Here is a 20,208-nt window from a genome sequence, read left to right as displayed (position 1 = left end):
AAAAAAAAAATCTGGCTAGTTTTTTTTTCTTTCTATTTTTAGTAGAGAAAAAGTCTCAATCTTGCTCAGGCTGGTCTTAAACTCCTGAGCTCAAGCACTCCACCCCCTCAGCCTCCCAGGGTGCTGGAGTTACAGGCTGAGCCAAGGCAGACAGCTGCTGACCTTGTTGTACTTGCCTCAGGTCAATTCCAGTTACTCGTAACCACTTTAAAAGGTTTTGTGTATCTTTCCTTTTCTTTGTTTGTTTTTTTCCTGTACATAGTTCTTAAGTCTGATTCATAGTTTTGCTTTCTCATCATCACTCTTCACTCTCACAGCCCGATGCTAACTGAGATGAGAGCTCTAATAAATAAGCCGGAGTAAGAAGGCAACACCTTTAATCTCATTTGGGGCAAGCTTGGAGTTCCTTTGTTGAAATGAGAAGTCTTAATGAATTTTTCTCATTCAAAAGCCTGTTTCAATATTGTTTCCTTTTCTTCTTCTTTTTAAACATCTCAGAGCCTAGAGAGTCAGATTTTTTAATGTTGAAGAGTGTCAAATTATTACTTTTCATCTCTTGTCTCACTAGGTTGCCCCATGACAACCGAGAGTGTCATGGTGTCGTGGCTCACAGCAACTTCAAACTCCTGGGCTCAAGCCATCCTCTTGCCCCAGCCTCATCTCTTCCCTAAGCCGGCCAATTCTTGCTTGATCTCACCCACTTGGAGTGTCTTGTTAGATGCAGAAGCAAATGTCAATCTGGCTTTTTTTTCTCCAATTTCCTCCAACTGAGAACTCTCCTCGACATTAAAGAACAGTTCTCCACCAAAGACTGATGGACATTGGAAGAAAAATACCCCAGCTCCAATAGTCCATGGTGGAGATAACTCTGAGAAATGCTTCTGCAATGAATTCCAAGACACTCAGTAGGTTTAATCTCCACTTGCCCAATGTTTATTGGCCTTCTTCCCGTCACTGTCTCACTTCTCCACACTCTTACCTGGCTTCTTGAGATCATTGCTCACATAAACTATTTACATTCAAACCCTTATCTCAGGACTTCTTACAGAAGAACATAAACGAAAACATCACTGGATCCATACTGTCTGTCTAAAACAAGCATCTAGCTTACAGAATATGGGCAAGAAACATTCACGGAACGGGTTGCCAAACTCACGCTAAATAAAAACTCCACCTGAGTGGAGTATTACTTAGTAATACTTAGCGAGTATTACTTTCCTGCGAATTAGGAAGTTCATCATTAGCCTGTACAGCTGATCTTCTCACTTCCCTTGAACAGTGGTTCTTAACTTACGAAGCTCTAAATTTAGTAAAAGCTATAAGCCTCTATCCAGAAAAACACAAGCACATGTACCCTGATTTTTAAAAATGTAGGGAATCCATTGACCCACTAGAGTCCCAGAAGTCTCCACGACCCCAGATTATCAACTCCAGGGCTGCACCAAGTCAAACACTGCTGGTCTCTAAGGTGCATTCTTTAACATCCTCTTCCTTAGACTCCACCTAACTTTCCACGGAGATTTATTACATGTGCTGAGAAGATTGCAGTAGTTAAAACAATAGTTAAGAGTACAGAAGTGCAGATAGAGCCAAAAGTTCTGGGTTCTCTTGGGCAAATTAGTTAACCTCTCTGTGCCTTTTTTTGAAATTTGTAAAACAGAGCCAGTATAATAGAATCTATTGCAAAGTTAACAGAAGGATGAACATAGTTCATTCATACAAAGCACTTAGACAATCATATGGCCCCTATCAATCACCGCATGACTATAACCTATTATTACTATGCTGTGACACTCCCTGGGCTTCTATAGGATCGGGAAATAACCTTGATGTTTTATCAGTAGGAGGTTTAGACCTCTCACTCCAACTTGAACCTAAGAAGTGTCTGTTCTGTCTATGTAGTTGCTGACTTCTTTAGTAGGTATATGCCCCAATCAAGGTTTCAATGTTTGCTTCTGCTACCAAAAACTGCCTTGGCCAAAGGCATATTCTCCCCAGATCCAAGGACTCTCCAGGGCCAGGGGTATAAAGGCCCAGCCATGTCACCCATTGCTGGGCAATTCGATAGGCCCTGTATACTGCAGAGTTCCTTGTGGGTTTAGGAAGTGCTTTGTCTGAATTACAGCACAACTGAGCTGCTGCTTCTGGCAAGTCCATCTTCCCTTTCTCTTTCACAGACATGGTCGTGCGTGGTCCAGCCCCGACAATAACTGTGCCATAAAGCAAGTTCCCCTCAGTGAGTGCTCAGGATCCCCTTCTGGAAACCCAAACTGCAGCCACCTTGGTGGAAGAGTCTTAAAAAATAAACTAACAGAAGAAACCACCAGTCTGTTTGTATAGTTTGTCTTATACTGACTTGGAGTTGCTTTGTGAATTTAGGACTTTTTATGCAGTAAGATTATAAGCTTCTCAAAGGCAAGAGTTTGATTATAGAGATGGAGATGCTTAATGCCTCCTTAATTAACTCACTGGCTCTTTTGTTAGTTGATTAATTGATAGTCTCATGGAAATTTATGTTAAGCACATAAGTGGTATAAAACAAAATTAGCATTTTATTTCGTACTGTTTAACATAGGTGCCCAAAATACACAACTTCAAATAGACACAATTTATCTTAATTGTAAAAAGGAAAGAAATGGGAAAAAGAGTTTCTAAGTTTAAAAAATAAACTGTCACATGTCTGTTAACCAAAGCGTTCAGTAATGATTTACTGACTTGCCCCAAATTCGGACAGATAATAATCTACTTAACACAACTTTTCATGTCAATGTTTGCCTGGGTCTTTGAGCATGCAGGCCCAGCCTGGCAATGCCCCCGGGGGCCAGCGGAGCCTGCTGCGGCAAGATCTGCCTGCCAGAGACTCGCTGATGACTCTAACAGTTGAATCTTTTTAAGAGCAAACTGAAATCTGCCTCCGCAAAACTTTCAACTGATTTCTTTCTTTTTCTCCAATCGGAAAAAAATAATAATACGTCTCCATTCTTAAAGATTACAATCTTTCAAATATTTTAAGACAGCTCTTGAAATCCCCTTAGGATATTTTCTTTTCCAGCCTAACAATTCTTTGTTCCTTTAAGAGATGAGATTTTCAGAGTATTTGCTATCCTGCCTGTCTTCCCCTGGATGCATTCTGGTGACTCAAAGTCTATCAGAATCGTGGCAGCCAAAACGTAACACTAGACGGCACAGATCTTTGGGAATATTAGTTTTCTTGTTTGGGGCACCATATTTGTATTACTGCTGCTTATATTTGCATTAATTTTTTAGCCTTCTCATTTTATGATGTGAGTCTTTACTGTGTCTTTTCTCTCAGAAGAATACAATTTGACTTTTCTCCAGCTTAATTAGACATTTACACTCTAGGCAGCACTTTCCCACCCACTGCCATCCCCTTGCCCCAGCAAGGATAGAATTTCCTCATTAATATCATGGAAAATCTGCCCATCTGGCCTTTTTAAAAGAAAAAACAATTATCAATAGGAATTTAACTTGGATGTTGAGTGACATCGTTCCATTTACTGAATACTGGCTCTGTGTGTGTACATTATAGGATCTCTGTGGTCACAGTGTAGAAAATATCATCTATGAACTAGAATTTGACTTTCTAGAAGGGTAGATTTGATTCAGAGAAGGGAAAATTCTCCCCTTCTGAAAATTCAAAGCACAATTGTTAGAGTCATTGTTTGTGGACTTTTTTGTTTAGTCTCACTTTTATATTTTGTTTATATTGAGCCGAGTCCATTCATCGTTATAGCTCTCGGGGTCCAGCTTCTTCTGGAATTGCCTTAGAAAGGCTGTCCTGTGGGACATCTATCACAAGAAATTGTGCAAACTGTTAAAAAATGTGAATTTTATACAGTGTTAGTCTATGTCAAGCAAAGTCACAGACCAATTTTTTACAAATTACTAACACAACTCTAACAAAAACTGTGGTGAATTATTTACAGCATGAATTGGATTATTCTTTTTGTTATTTGTAAAGATCTGATTTTTTGAGAGATACAACGTACAGTATAAAACCTAGTGTTCACACACAGGTCATTACATATCATTAGGCAATAGCCCTGAAGCTATTGGGTAGAAAACTTTCATGAAGTTTTGTCCCTCACCAAAGCAAGACTTCTATCGTCTATTTCATTTGGAAATTTATGGAAGTAAAGCAGAGTCCATCATAGGTATTTTCTAGAGCAAATATGCTGGGGATCCAGAAATTGTTAAGCTAGAGACCCTGTTTCAGGACCTTTCCATTCTGAAATCAGCCCTCCAGAACACTGACCTGCAAATTCCTGGAAGGAAGTGGTCGTGTCACACTCAATTTTGTAACCTCGGTCCCTAGCGCCATGTTGCTAATGAGTGGGCCTGAAAGAGATGCCTGTAGATTGATGAATAATAAATGAAGGAGTAATGACCAGTCCCAAGTGGGGAGGGAGCATTTGTGACAATCACAGGCATTACCTGGGAAAGCAGCAGGGGCAAGGCCAAGCAGTGTGACCTGGGGGCTGCAGACGGGGCACAACTGGAACCCTGCCTGGGGGACCAGGAGACAAGAGGTAACCAGAGAATGGAAAATCACCCAAGACCACAGAATGTGGCAGGAATGAGTGGCGATCAGCAAGGTGAGCAGGAAGGGAGCCAGGGCACTGCCGGGAGGGCTGCACAGAGCAGAGACGCAGGCGGTGAGGGAGAGGTGAAGGGAGACAGCCCTCCGTGCACAGTTGGAGCACATACGTCTTGTTAATTGGGGGATTTAAAAAGTATATTTGATATATAAAATTAATAAAGATGATGAAAAATTAAAACTAAGAACAAGGAAATGGAGGCAAAGAAGTCCTTAACTACATGTGTTTAATGATCATAACAATTTATTATAAAATGCTTAGAGCGAAAGTCATGCTCATGGGATGAATGATTTTCAGGAAATAAAAACAGCTGTGGGGAAATCACAAACTGTAACAGTATCAATAAAACCAATAAAATTAAAATATCTACCTTGAAATATTATTAAGAGAATACATATGAAGTTATCTTTTACGCCATCTATATAGCTCAATTAAAATGTCATTATGATGAAATGGGGTATATTTTGTAAACATTCAGTCTCTAACTCGCCTACCACAGGAAGTTTTTTAAAGCCTCAATGTGTCTTGACATGTATGCATTTATAAAAATATCACTTTTCACTGTCCGTGTTATAACTTGCTATCTAGAAGAAGAATAGAAAACACCACATAAATGAAATGAAGGATTCGAGGTTTTATGAGAACATCAGTACTTGGACTAATGGAAACAGGGGAGTATTTGTTAGGAGTAAAAGGCCCTGAGTTATACAGGGCACAGACACAAGGCAAAGCTCACATTAGAGTTAGAGAGGAACAAATACATACTGTTACTAGCATTGCTAAAATTTTTTTGTTTTGTAAAAAGAATTAATCATCTTGGAGCCTGTAGCTCAGCAGCTAGGGTGCCAGCCACCCATAGGGGCTAGTGGGTTCAAACCTGGCCAGGGCCTGCCAAACAACGACAACTACAACAACAACAACAAAATAGCCAGGCGTTGTGGCAGGTGCCTGTAGTCCTAGCTACTCTGGAGGCTAAGGCAAGACAATCGCTTAAGCCCAAGAGTTTGAGGTTGCTCTGAGCTGTGATGCCACAGCACTCTACTGAGGGCAACATAGTGAAACTCTGTCTCAAAATAAATAAATAAAATAATGAATCAGACTGTACAAGATGGGTGCATTTTGCTTTTCTTGAGTATGTAATATAACTTTTAAAGTCATATACATTTATTGTATTTGAATATTTTTGTGTTCAGTTTTTATCTAACTTATGATCTTTAACAAATTTGGAGACTCCATTATTTGTGGAAAAGCATTCTCCCCCTAAATTAATACATAACATGACATGTGATTCGATTAATAAAATACTTTGCATTTTTCTAGAATCCTTTTTGTTAATTTTTTTGTTCCTTGTTTCACAGAAATTCCAGGAGATAAGCAGAGTTAGTACAGTAATCTCCATCTTAGAGATAAAGAAAGAGGGACATAGGAAGTCAAATATCTTGATCCAGGTCATAAAATTACTTGACTTCCCAGCATTCTGTTCAGTTTCTCTGGATCCTTCTCTGAAATCTTTCTCAGACCTTCCTCCCTCCCATTTCTAGAAGTCCCTGTCACAAAGTGCTAGATAGAACTAGTTAGAATGTTGGTACTGGTGGGCGGTGCCTGTGGCTCAGCAAGTAGGGCACTGGCCCCCTATCTCAGAGGTGGCAGGTTCAAACCTGGCCCCGACCAAAAACTGCAAAAAAAAGAACGTTGATACTGGAGAAGATGAAGGCAGATAGTCCAACATGGTCAAATCATACCTGCCATTTGTTACGTTCCCATCTTCAAGACCAGGTGGGATACTTTTCTCATTTCCAAACTGATAAAGTATTAATTTTACACATACTAATATAATTTACTCCTTCAGAAATAATCATCCTATAGCAAGCAATCATTATTGAGGGGGAAAAGTAAGCACAAATAAGGCATTTTTATTATAAGAAATAAAAAATCTTTTATTACAAGAAAAAAGAAAAAAAAGAAACAGTGGGATTATAACAGAAGAACTTCAGTGAAAGCACTTGGCTGTAATCTTCATAATGAGAATGTTTCTAATGCATTCTATAGATTTTAAGAACATAAGAGGTGGCATATCCTTCTGGACAAAAGACCACATACCGTTCCGGGAATCCTGATCATCTATCACCATAAACACTCTCCTTTTCTGAAGGTTCCAGCTCATGAATTTTTCAATATCGTTCTTTTTCATAATAGTTTTGATTTTTTTCTTTGACTCTCCATTATGCCATTAATATAATCCCACAGAGGCCTTTTCAAGTAGAACAAGAACAGCACTTAATTACCGGAATTAGAAATGACAACAGTATGCTTTTTACCTAGCTGAGCTCCTCTAACTACATCCCTGTGAAATTTGAATACTCTTGAATCTGTGACATTTAACTGTTTACAAATATTTCTACAATTTTTTTTAAAAATTTCCATAGACTATGGCAACTTTTTTTTTCCTTTCTTAATGTGGGACAGTGAGTAACATAATAAGAGTAGTTGCCATAGCCACAGAAACATTAGCTTTGTCTCCTGATCCTGCTCTAAAGTCGTTTCCCATCCATTAATATCAGTAATAATTTTAGATAAACGAATTTATCAGGGAAGTTGGAATTCTTTAGCTCTAAGTTGTGGAAACTGATTATGACTTATGCATTCTGGAAAGCTTGTTGGAGAATAATAGGTTGTTGGAGAATCAAGAGAAAGATAAACTCAATTGTGGGGGGAAAAAAGGAACAAAGTCAACTCTGAGAGTTCATTCAAATGCCTCATCAAGGACTTTCGCTGGAATGAAGACACAGGTTATTTTCTCTATCAGTTTCTTTAAGACTCAAAGTACCAACTATAAGAATCTTTTGGCCAAGATTGAGTCACAGAGTGTGATGGTTAATTTTAGGAGTCAGCTTGACCCAGTTAAGGAATATTTAGATAGCTGGCAAAGCTTATTATTTCAGGGTGTGTCTGTGAGGGGGTTCCTGGAGGAGATTTGTCATGGAAATTGGTAGATTGAGTTGGGGAGGGGAATCCACTCTGTATCTGGGCAGTCACCATCCAATCAGTCTGCTGGGGCCCAGAAAGAACAAAAAGGCAGAGAAAAGGCAAATTCACCCCCTCTTTCTCCTAGAGATGAGATACTTCTGTCCTGGACAGCAGAACTCTAGGTTCCTTATCCTTTGGACTCAGAACTTGAACAAGAACTTCTGCCTCCACCCTCTTCACCACCATCCTCATGCCTTCAGGCTCACACTGAGAGTTTCACCATTGACCTCTGTGGTTCTGAGGCCTTTGCACTTGAACTAAGCCATGCTACCAGCCTCTCTGCTTTTCCAGGTGGCAGTCAGCCTACTGTGGGATTTCTTAGCCTCCATAATCATGTCAGCCAACTCCTCTAACAAATCCCCTTTCATCTATCTATCTATCTATCTATCTGTCTATCTCCCATTGGTTCTATTTCTCTGGAAATGTTTAACTAATACATATACCATATCTTAATTAACATTAGTCAGGATATCTTGATTTTCAGTCTCATTTATATAAAATGGGAAAAAGAAATTCTCCTACATAAAAGCACAGTGCTATTAGCAAAGGCAGAAGGAATAGGCCTCAGACAGTGAAGCACAATAGCAATAATAATAACACAAGCAGTACCATAAATCATTATCCATATTCTTTTAAAAAAAAGTCAAAAATCAATTAAAATGCTAGATGCATATAAGTTCCCTTTATTCTAATCAATGAATCTTCCAGATTTCTTGAACTTAATTCTATAGTCACTCTGTAGTAGGAAATATTTGGGAAAGCAGAAAATATCCTTTCTTATGACTAGAGTACAACTACTTCGAAGCTTTACTAACCCTCTCAAATTAAACTGTACTGAAAAAAAGTCTGCCACAGATTCCTTCTCCCTGAAAACAGGAGCTAAATAAAAGTAAAAGGCAAATTAGAGCCCCTGTGATCTGTCTTTATTCGCTGGAAGGCGTATATTTTGGACAAATTTGTGTGACAACCTGCCCTTCTTGTAAAACTCATTTTAAACAACTAAAATTGCTAATGGTATTATTTCAGGACAAATTCAACTAGTAGCTTAAGACAGGCGTTTGAATAGGCTAATAAGGTATGTGTCAGTAACTCAGGAAGGGATCGGGTGGAGTTTCTCCCATGTTGTGGCAGAGAGTGTTGGTGGGACCACATCAGAGTCACCTGCAGGTGTCACTGTACTGCTGAACGATTCACTTCACAGATGGCAGTGGGTGTTGGTCAGAGGTCCCACCCATGACCTGTCAGCCTGGTGGTCTCTAGAGCAGTGATTTTCAACTGGTGTGCTTTGAGGTGTGCTGCGAAAACTTTTAAAGATCATGAATTAAATTATTTTCAAAAGAAGTTCAAAGCACAGTAAATATATATATTTTTATTTTACTCTTTTTTTGATCAACATAATTTAAGTGTGCTGTGGAAGTTTAACTATAGTTTCGAGTGTGCCAGGAGATAAAAAAGGTTGAGGGCGGCGCCTGTGGCTTAAAGGAGTAGGGCGCTGGCTCCATATGCCGAAGGTGGTGGGTTCAAATTCAGCCCCGGCCAAAAACTGCAAAAAAAAAGGTTGAAAAACACAGTTCCAGATAGTTGAACTTCTTATGTGACAGATGGCTTCTCCCAGAAAACCAGGTAGAAGTTGCATAATCTTCCCCTAATCCTACTCACAGGCAACCTGCATCACTTTTGTAATATTTTTTTAGTTGCAAATAAATCACTAAAGCCAGTTCAGATTCAATGTAGAACTCATGTTTTTATTCTTAAATGTCAGGCGTTTATTATTATAAAAGTATATTTGCTTTAGATTTCTTAGTGATAAATACCAAAATTGTTTACAAGTGTATATTATGAGATATTTACTATCATTTCTCTTTCATAATTTTATGGGGAACAGAACAACTTTCATTACCCTATATATGTTTCTGGTGATAACTATTTTACATTAAAAGTAATAATAATACTATAGCCTGTTGGGTTTTGGCTTCTAGCCTTTACCCTTGAACCAATTTTTAAGAAATCATTAAGGTTAAAGCTTCAATTTATTAAAGCAAGAGACCACCTCTGGGGAGGACAGACTTTAAGAGCTGTAAAGGTCTTGTTCTTTCAAGCTGTGAACAGCAGCTAACTTTAAGTTTTGTCTCTGCAGGAAGAAAAAAACAAACATGCCTTCTTAGAGGAAAGATGAGAAAGTAAAGTGGGGTCTCGGGTTCACACGGAGGGATATTAAAGAACGTTTTTCCAGACCGGGTTAGTCTTGGAAGACACTTCTCTTAAATAGGCAAAAAGACAATTTTAAAAAACTGGGAATTAATTCATTGAACATCTGTCATCGGTTTATTCTAATGTATTCTATAACTCATAGCTTTTGTTCTGATCTTGAAACTACTTTGAAAAATGTAAAGGAAAGGAGAGTGTGACAAGTTTTTAGAAAATTTTATTATAATAAATTTCCTGTTACTTTTGTCATAATAGCACAAGCCATTCAGACCTGCTTTTGTTTTATAAATACATCTATCCTGATGTGTAACACCAGCTACTTTTAACAAAATTTGAATTATCCCTTTCATAGACAACAACATTCAACATCTTTCATGTTTGCCAAATTAACTTATATAAAAATATTTATCATGGGCCAATTCTCTCTAGGGTCCTATGCTATTTGGTGTATGAGTTCAGATTCCTATGTCTTGTTTTGCTTCAATAGCCATAACAGAAACACAATAATTTGTAAGACTCTCCATATGTCTGTCTTCCAAGAGTTGTTTCTATATTTCTGGAAGCTGTCAGTAAATGATGGCACTGCTGTTTATGAATAGAGCTAGGAAAGGTAAGTAGATTTTATTTCTAGCATAGACCAATGAGGGTTCCAGTTTTCTGCTTTTCAAAGTAATCATAATACCTGACAGAGCTTCTTGAAACAGTAAAATAATCAGGCCAGGATGAAACACAAACTAATATCCAGAAGAACAAAGAAAAAGAGGAAGATAGCCTTGGTCTCTGACATCTTTTAATAGACAAATCAATGCCTGTCTACATTTGAACTCTTTCATAGAGGAGATAAATGAATCTCTATTTAGTAAAATGACTTCTGATGAATATTGTGCTACTGGAAGCAAAATGTATAGGAGTGATGGCATTTAATTGCAATATTTTAGGCAGAATTCTTTTAAAACAAAAGAATTCTATTTGCTTGCCTTGAATACTGAGTCTAATCAGGTTATCTGTTGCTGAGAGATTGTTAGAGTCACCTCCATTTCTGTACAGGTAGACCATATTTAGAAAAGAGTTATTTGGGTCAATATATCTATGGATGGACTTAGAGGGCTAGAGCCAGGCTGGGATGAAGAAGAAGCATCATGATAAAAGGGGGGTTTTCCTGATTTCCTTTAAGATTTTCTTTATTTTAAAAAGGTCTGAAGTTCAGGTTCATGCCATTAGTACGTAATCATATAATAGACATGGAATCATGGTATGATCCATACAGGAAAAACGTGGCATTCTCTTACTCCCACGGATTTTTCTGTGCATGGGGTTGGGATTGCACAAGCATATACATTCTTCTATCCATTCATTCTCGAGTATCGATTGGTACTCTATGTGTCAAGCACTGGCACTCACATAGACTAGCCAAAGTCCTCTATTACTGGATATATCCAGAGTCATGGATACATCCTACAGACACAAAAGGAAGAAAGACTTTTCTGAGTAGGTTAGGGAAGGTTTAAAAGGGCTTCACAGAAAATGTCACTAGGCACAAAAAGGACAGATGAGGATGCCGGCAGAGGTGAGTGTACCTCAAGTCACAGAGGTATGAGAACACTTTGCATACAAGGGCAAAAAGGCGTCTAACACGTATAAAATCCAAATGTTAAGTGGCCATGGGAGAGCAGCATTGAATGGTAAGAAGAGTCTGGAATGGCACACTGACAATTTCCAACTTTTAGATACAAAGGATTTAAATTTTGATTTGAATTTAAAGAGACTCACAGAAGAGTTTTACACGGTGACATTAAAGAATGAAATATACATACTAGTGATAGGAAAAAAATAACCCTGGCAGAAATTTGGCTTAGAAGAAAATACTCTTTCGTCTCCTAAAAACGTCCTAGGATCCTTATTTTCCCCCAGGGATTACCCAGATTGCGTCTCTTCCTTCATTTGTACATTTGGTCCTCCGATTACTAAACAAAAAATCCCAATTTATTCAGCCATTCCATCCAGTAGTGTGATAGGTGCTTCTTCCCATAGAATCTCTCTCCCTGTAAAACCTCTGCCACCTAAAAACCAGTTTTCCTAAAGAAACCAAGGACTTTCATCACCTTCGAGCATTTTTAAGCATTTCTAACAAATTGAACCTGAAAATAATAGCAATAACGGTTATTGAATATTCAAAACAGTGGATTTTTTTCCACATTTTGATTACATTGAAAGCCTCATTGAGTCCATGATAACCTTGCATTTGCTAAATCACTTTAGACTACTAAAAGCCCTTGTTACCGTAGTCGTGCTCCATGCAAATCTCCTTTCCTCTGACCTGTTTAAGAGGAGGCCCTTTCTCCACTTAGCACCGACACTCCTGCAACTCGCTGGATCCCGGGCATGTCATCTCACGTCTTCCCCATTTCATTAAGTACAGATACTCATCACAGGAAGACTAGCTAATGGAGAAAAGAGCCCCACTTTCATTTCAGTTTCATCTTCCCTCATTTGGTCTTCCTTCAATCCTAGAGAGAATAGGAATAGCATAAAGAGAACAAAAGAGATTCCAAAGAGCTGGATGAGTTTGCCATAAATGGGCAAATTTCTACGAACAAAACCCTAGTGGGGATTCCTTCAGCGGAGTGTCATCTTCGTTTTTATGGGAATTAGCATAACTTAGTGGATTATGTTCGGCTTGACTGACAGTCATTGTGGCTGTGCTTGAATATCTCTGACAGATCATCATAGCAGAACATGATATAATGGAAAGAACCTGTCACCCGAGAGTCAGAAGGCCTTTGTTCCATCCCAGATCTGACACAAACTTTCTAAGAAAACCGAAGGAGCTGCTTTAACCCCCAGCCCTGTGCCTCAGGTGGATCATAGATGAAATAGAGTCCACCAGCTAGTTCAAAGATCCAGTCCTTTCGTCCTCTCACACCAAATTATTCTTTCACAACACTAAATTGAGAGCTATCAACTTAGGGGTATAATTATTTTCACTCTAGCTCATTTTTGAAATCGTAATAACAAGTTATTTAAGCCAAAAACCGTCACTAAGCCAACTAGCTGTAAGGAGACCTCACCTGAAGTTTACAAAAACGCATCGTATTTATTCAGGAATCAATTATTTCATTTCTAGCCGTGCTGTATGCAGAGTGTTACTGCACATTTCAGTACAATGTTATTCTCAGAAACATTAATGGAGCCAGAAAGAACATAGAAAAGCAGACAAATAACATAGAAAACCGGCACACACAGAGCGAGTAAGATCCTTTTCCATCCACCTGGAGGTGAATGTGGCTCTTCCACCACACCTTTCTCAACTTGCACAGGAAAACAGCTCCATGCCGAGGGATGACAAGATAGAATATATTGTCTCCTGATCATCCTGGATACCCCTGCACAGCAAGATCTCTGCCAAGCCCTTTCTAGAGCTTAGCAAGTCCCCACTCTGAGGACATCAAACTCTCCCAAAGCTTTCTGCACTTGGGACCTCAGATTGACTTGGTAAAAGGGAGGTTGGTTGTTTTGTAAAAAGATCTGGGCTAATTGAAGTCTCACAAAGTAGAACATATACATGATCAAAAGCAGCAAGTCCACTTCCGTAAGGGCTTCTCGAGATCAGCTCAGGTTTGGCAGACAAACAGTCCATTACCTTAGCAGCTAACTCATCAGTTGTGGTTATGGACGGTTAACTTTTTGTTTTTAAATTGATGAGAAGCTTTTTATTCTGAAGAATATGTAATTATTCTCGATTTCTGTTCAAGTAGAAAAAGCATATAAAAGTAGTCACAACTACTGTCAACACTGTGTCATAGTTCCTTCTCGTCTGTTTCTCCCTGCTCATTCATTTCTATTTTTGTTTGTGTACACAGGTGTGAGGTACACATTAAATACAATTGATATACACTTTCCTGCATGCCTCTAATATTTAATATTATGTTGTGAGCTTTTCTCAATATCTTAAAATATTTACCATAAACATACATTTAGAAGTTGGCCACATAGTCTATTACAGTAATAGCACCGAATTAAACATCTAGTTTTTGTATTACTAGGATAAAATGTGATGGAATTAAGAGAGTTTCTAAAAGCTTCTTCCTGTTATTCAAATAGATGTATTTTCAAAGAAATATGCAATTCCAAGTTATGTTAAAAGGTAAAATTACTATATTTTAAATGGAACAAGAAATACCTACAATATAGTACTATACTTATCAGTTGGATCAGTTTCTTAGAGCAGCTGTAACAAAGTACTACAAACTTGGTCACTTAAATGACATAATTTTATTATCTCAGAGTTCTGAGGCTGGAAGTTCAAAGTCAGGATGTTAGTTGAGCCACACCCCCTGTGAAAACTATCCAGGAGAAGTCTTCCTTGTCTTTTCCAGCTTCTGGCATTTGCTTGTGATCCTTGACAACACGCCCCTCCCCGCCTCTGTCATCACTGGACAGTAGTCTCCCAGTCTATCTTTTCTGTTATTATAAAGACAGCAGCCATGTTATTAGATTAAGTATTCAATCTAAATGATTTGATCTAGACTAATTACGTCTGCAATGACCCTAATTCCAAGGATGATCACTGTCTGAAGTATAGGGTTTAGGATATCAATATATCTTTTTCAAGGGACACAATTTAACCCATACACATAATTTAGAAAACGCCGTTGCTGTTTCTGTGTGTGCCCACGCTACTCCCTAACCTCCAAAGCCCTTTTACTCTTTCTTCATATCTTCACTCTTCTTCTCCAACAGTTAATTTGTAGGGCTACAGCTACTGACTACAATCACGATTCTTCAAGTGCCTATGAAGAGCCAGGAACACTAGCAATAGAGCACTTCATGCGGATTATGACTTCAGCCTACCTAGCTCTTTTCTTCTGAATTCCCACTGCATTCATTGTCCTCACAATTTATATTTTCCTTTATTTTCAGTCGTATATTTTCTCTTGAAAATTAGATTGTAAATTCTGCATTGGCAGAGATTGAGTTTACTTTTTTCATATGTGCCAATGCGTCTATAAATGAAATGTGTGACAATTCAATACATGAAGAAAGGAATGAAGAAGTGAGTGAAAGACACGCCCCATGCAGGAGGCTACCTTAAGATCTCTGTGAGTTCTCGCTTCTCAGGAATGTGGCTTCTCCCAGAATCGCTTCTCTCTGGTCTTATTTCCCATCCCTCCCTCCATCCTGCCTCGTTCACATTCACACATGCTTGAAGATCTTCCATCTTTCAAATATTTCCCTTGCTGCCATCTATCTACTGCCAATATCTGTCACTTTGCTATTCTCCCCAGTCAAACGAAAACAGGTTATCCTGGCTTCCCTATTTCTTTAAAGTGAAAATTACTTTATAATACATAAAATTACAACAGGTAATCACTATCAAATTTAAGACCTTATGCTGCATGCTGTAATCTGCTTGCTTTGATTTTTCCACATTATATTATGTATTTGTTTGATTACATTTTAATGTCTCCCAGCTGAATATATGCGAGTCATACAAAATTTTGGAGATACACAAAAATCAAGAAACATAAAGTCTGTGCAGGTGGAAACAAATAAAACCCTCCCAGCTACACCAATAAGCTGAGCAAGTCGAAATTTGCCTGGGGGAACCAAAAAGGACATGGTCAATGGTGTTTCTTGGAAGTGAAATAATGGGCCTTAACACAGTCTGTGTTAAAGCTTTCATAATGACCTACACAGAATTCACAAATTCAGGGCTTTGCTTATCTAGTTTATCATTATACCAACAGAAGCAATCCTGAGACAATAAATATTTATTGAATAAATCATTAAACAAAAATTTCCCTCATTAGACCATAAACTGAATGAGGGAGGGGCCATATTTTTAACTACTGATATATCTCTAGGCTCAAGCACTTAGGAGTAGACCAAGAAATAGTTATTGAGTAAATGACAACTTCTGCAACATTCACTGAGAATACTGAGCACACAGCATAGTATTGCCGACTTTTAAACACTGACAAAATAACAAATACTGTAAAAGATGAAATAAGCTATCTTTGCCTTCTAGAAAGAAAAGCATCTAAACATAATAGATTCTTGAGGATTATAAAAATCTCTCTTGAATTAAAAAAAAAAACAACAGTAAAAAGATCTTTGTAGAGTTAGTCAAGCAAATATATCTCTCGTTTGGTTTTTAAGATGTGTGAAAATTCTATTTTGTAAACTATGAAGAAGAAGATATTAAGGGCTTTTAAACTGGAAAATTTGACTATCTTTGTATAAACAAAGGCCTCCAATATTAACAGAGTTAAAATTTGTAGTTGCTTTTAAAAACCAGGCAGCCTCCAATTTTACAAATAACATATAGGCACAAGCACTTATAGTAAGGTGTTAAACTTCACGTTGATGGTCAAATCTCAGGTCCAATAAACTTACCTGTATATTCTCTTGGTTCCTTATCTTTATCTGTGCCTTGAGGTATTGGTCATGGCTGGAGTGCTGTCCTTCAGGGATCCAATCTAGAATAATAAATAAAAGAAAATGGGACATGATAAACACCCTAGAAAATTCAAGTTCATCCATGCTGTTATAGGAAAATAACTACAGGCTTCCTAATTGCTTTACAACTTCAGGGACACCTGCCAATTATAATTAAAGAATCAAAGACTAAATATTCCATAAATCTTAATAAGGAACCATGGAAAACAGAAGTCAGCAGGAAATATAAGTTACAGTCTTTCCCAAGAGTTCAATGAAATCTCTCTGTCCGGGCCACTTAATATTATGTACAAACCATAAATCCATAATAAGTATATTACCTAGTGTAAAAGGCAATATCTCTTTGTCAACACATATTTTAATACATGGTGTCAGAGACACACTATATTTTAGGATGAATTATTATCAGGCAGCAATTTTTTTTCTAATTTCTTATTGCTATGCCAACCAGCATAGTTTCCTACAAAACCTGGAAAAACTATTTCTCTGATAGCTTATATTTCTAAGAAAGGATAGACAGTGGGGGGTGGGGAGGCTTATATCACTATATTCGACCTTGCGTATTAATTTTCTTGCTGTTATGAGAAACTCGTGTTTTTTACCTGTGTTAATTTCACTGACTTCATTCCTTTCTGAAACCCACCAACCATAAACAGCCATTAATGTGTCCTGGCAAGGGAGTCAGATCTTTCCTCCACCTGCAGAACTCACCAGATTTTCACTCTGTGATATGTGAGTTGCACTTGTCTTAAGATGACATAACAGAGGGTCATCCAGAGAACATGGGATGTGGAAGAAGACAGATCTGACTAAAATCCTGGTTCTGCCTAAACGTGAACAAATTAAGAAACCTCTCCTGAACAAACATGCTTCATCTTCATGGCCTTCACATTTTCCGTTCCTCTGCCTCTTAACCCCTCTTTACTCTTAGATCTTTACATCATCTAGTACCTTCCCCCTCCTTTTCCTCCTCCTCCTCCTCCTCTTCTTTTTTTGAGACAGAATCTAACTCTGTTGCCCAGGCTGGAGTGTAGTGGTATAATCACAGCTCACTATAGTCTCCAAGTCCTGGCGATACTCCTGCCTCAGCCTCCTGGGACCATAGACGTGCAAGGCCATGCCCAGCCAATCATTCAGTGTCTTCTTAAGACTCCTTTCCATCATTACCCCCAGTATCTCACCATCCACTTTTGTGTTACTTGCTGCCTGAAATTCCTTTGTTTGGTCTATGCCTGCTTATTATCCTATTTTGAAAATCAGTGGTTCTCTACTGGGGACAATTTGGTCTCCTAGAGGACGTTTGACAATGTCTGTAGACATTTTTTGATTATCACAACTTGGTTGGGGTGCTATCAGCATCTAGTGAGTATAGTCAGGGATGCTGTTATATATCCTGCAAATGTAGAAGATAGCTCCCATGACAAAGAATTATCTGTGCTAAAATGCCAGTAGTGTTAAGGTTGAGAAGTCCTGATGCAAATACATAAGCACAACAACCCTGTCTGTTTAAAGCTGCTGAATTCCCAATGACTTGAACATTGGCTGGTGTAGAATAGCCTCGTGAAAATATCTGTAAAATGAACTTACACAGAGAAATTGGGAGAAGTCAATAGGATGGGAACAGAAAGCTACTGGCGGAGCCGTGTGACTGTGGGTTTCCTCCTCTCTCATTCCTACATTGAATTCTCAGGGAGACTCCACTCAACACATGTATTCATAACAGTAGCCTGCCTGGATTCCTCCCTTTCTGCTTGAAGTTCTACTTATGCTTCAAACTCAGGCAACTGTAAATTCATACAGATAGTCTGATACGAGGTCCTACTTTCTGATCCCACTTTGTGTTTATGACAGATAGTAGCAAATATATTCCTCCTGACTCAAGCAGCGCGTAAATCACAGATAACTTGCACCATCCCTGATAACTACAAGATCTCTTTTCACCACTGCATGGCATCATCATTCTTCACTACTTTTTTTTTCTAAGTAATATAAAAATACACCACATCATAGAAATGTATCTCTATCAGATTCTGGTAATGTGTCTGATGACGTCTGTATTTATGGATCCTGTTTCTGCAGTCTACCCTCCTTCTCTAATCACCTGTCAATTTACTTCATCCAATTAGGTGTTTATCTTTCCTGACATTTAAATTGGCAAGTGGATTAATACTACGTGTGACTTTGGTATAAGAAATCAGCAAATTATTTTTAATTTAAGCATTTATCTGTTGCCACTAGAAACTGCCTCAGAAAAATATAAAATACCAACAGGTCATTATATATCTAATGTAACAGTTCAGATAGTCAGGGTCAGCTGAGTTCAAATGCACATACCTGTATACCCTTATTATTGTATAACTAAGTGACTAATAGCATAAATATAAGTTTTAGGTACATAGGGAGCAGGTAAAAATATATTTTGGGCCAACACAATAAATTTTTGGAATTCTGTGTTAAATTTATCTACTGTGTAATACCTGTTTCTCTCTTCATTCCTAATGGCTTCTCAATAAATGAAACACATTAAATAACGTTTTAAGTCCGTGTATTATTCATAGTTATAACCTATAGAAATGTAATCTTACATTTACTGTCTTCCTTTAATTAAGTAATTAAACTACATAATGATGCTTCATGGTAGAAGAGTTATTCAAGGTATTACAACAAAATTGTGGTTCTAAGTAATTTTAACAACCATGTTAGAACTGAAACAGAAAGTTGTATACATTTCAAAGTTTTTATCCTTCCTACTAAGTGATCTGTTTATCCCACTGCAGTTGTTATTTCAACACCATTTTTGAATGACAGACTCCTTGGTATAATCTAATCTATGTCCTTAGCTGATTTTGGTAATAGATTAGATTTTAGAATTAGCCCAAATACTTTGGAAGCTGGTGAATATCTGAAGAATTCAGATATATAATACTTGCTTTGAGCTGGGCATGGTGGTTCACGCCTGAAATCCTAGCACTCTGGGAGGCCGAGGAGGGTGGATCTTGAGCTTTGGAGTTCTAGACCAGCCTGAGCAACAGCAAGACCTTGTCTCTACTAAAAATAGAAAAGTTAGCCAGGTGTTGTGGCAGGCACCTGTAGTCCCAGCTACTTTGGAGGCTGATGCAAGAGGATCTCTTGAGCCCAAGAGTTTGAGGTTATAGCATTCTACCCAGGATAACAGAGTGAGACTCAATTAAAAATATTTGTTTTGTTTTAAAAGTAAAAGTTAAGTATGGATATATAATAATTAAACTGGTTCTCATACATGTCTTAAGAATAAGTTCACAGGAAGACTTCCAAAAATTTATCCCATTCCTGACATAGTCTCCTAAAGAGACGTCTTATACATGCAAGTACCACTTAGAAAAGAAAGTTTTGGTAGTTTTGCCTGACAAAGAGTCTTAATATATATCTATTAAATGGCTGTTACGAATGAAATAACTGTGGTAAACGGTGAAGTTTTACAAAATGAAAAAGGCTTTTCAAGGAACTTAGTAGCAGATAGACAGAACTACAAAGGTCATTTGACTTAAATAAGACATATGTGGCTACTTTTTGCCAATAGTACAGTTTATGGCCAAAAGACATATCCAAGATTTCTATTTTATAAACAATATAATTTTATAAAGAATAACATTAAATATATATTATATATACATATAAATATATGTTTGTTTGTTTGTTTGTTGCAGTTTTTGGCCAGGGCTGGGTTTGAACCTGCCACCTCCAGCATATGGGGCTGGTGCCCTACTCCTTTGAGCCATAGGCGCTGCCCACATTAATAGTATATTTGAATTATTTTAGTCTTATAGATATAATGTTAATGGAGAAATACAAGTGTAGTTACAAAGCATGTTATAAATTACATAGAATATATAAATATTATTAGCTTTGTATTTGG

Source organism: Otolemur garnettii, unplaced genomic scaffold, assembly GCF_000181295.1.
Source record: "Otolemur garnettii isolate 467f Iridium unplaced genomic scaffold, OtoGar3 scaffold00010, whole genome shotgun sequence".
Classification (NCBI taxonomy): Eukaryota; Metazoa; Chordata; class Mammalia; order Primates; family Galagidae; genus Otolemur; species Otolemur garnettii.
The sequence above is the reverse complement of the archived record's forward strand: the minus strand, read 5'-3'. Positions refer to the sequence as shown.